Source organism: Papaver somniferum, unplaced genomic scaffold (assembly GCF_003573695.1).
Source record: "Papaver somniferum cultivar HN1 unplaced genomic scaffold, ASM357369v1 unplaced-scaffold_63, whole genome shotgun sequence".
In the NCBI taxonomy this organism is placed as follows: Eukaryota; Viridiplantae; Streptophyta; class Magnoliopsida; order Ranunculales; family Papaveraceae; genus Papaver; species Papaver somniferum.
This window is the reverse complement of record NW_020649082.1, coordinates 1,864,890-1,866,006: the sequence shown is the minus strand read 5'-3', so window position 1 is coordinate 1,866,006 and position 1,117 is coordinate 1,864,890.

The following is a 1,117-nucleotide window of genomic DNA, read 5'->3' as shown; positions in this document are numbered from 1 at the left end:
TGAAATTTGTTAGGATTTGGATTAGTTCTGCATGGTCTTTCATCTTTCTTCTATTGTGAAATTTAACTTCCTTCATATATTCTTGAAGTACATATAAATGCAATTTTTACTAGACGTATTGCCTTAGAACATATTAATTGTAATTACAATAAATTTTTCAAACTTTTTATGTTAAGGATGAGTTTATCTAGTTTACATTTTAGTCTCAGAAATCAATTTCTGACTTATAACGAAGTGTGTAGACTTTTTTGAGTTAACGTATATTAAATTCAACATTTTTATAAACTCTTTCTTTTTGTGTTGGCTTTGTCTTTCTATTTGATTCAAGATAGATGAAATTTGTAAGGATTTGGATTAGTTCTGCATGGTCTTTCATCCTTCTTCTATTGTGAAATTTGACTTCCTTCATATTTTCTTGAATCAACGTACATAGAAATGCAATTTTTACTAGACGTATTGCCTTAAAACATATTAATTGTAATTACAATACATTTTTCAAACTTTTTTTGTTAAAGATGATATTATCTAGTTTGCAATTTAGTCTCAGAAATCGATTTCCGACTTATAACGAAATGTGTAGACTTTTTTGAGTTAACGTATATAAAATTCAACATTTTTATAAACTCTTTCTTTTTGTGTTAGCTTTGTCTTTCTATTTGATTCAAGATAGATGAAATTTGTTAGGATTTGGATTAGTTCTGCATGTTCTTTCATCCTTCTTCTATTGTGAAATTTGACTTGCTTCATATTTTCTAGAATCAACGTACATAGAAATGCAATTTTTACTAGACGTATTGCCTTAGAACATATTAATTGTAATTACAATACATTTTTCAAACTTTTACTGTTAAAGATGAGTTTATCTAGTTTACAATTTAGTCTCAGAAATCAATTTCCGACTTATAACGAAATGTGTAGACTTTTTTGAGTTAACGTATATAAAATTCAACATTTTTATGAACTCTTTCTTTTTGCGTTGGCTTTGTCTTTCTATTTGATTCAAGATTGATGGAATTTGTTAGGATTTGGATTAGTTCTGCATGGTCTTTCATCCTTCTTCTATTGTGAAATTTGCCTTCCTTCATATTTTCTTGAATCAACGTACATAGAAATGCAA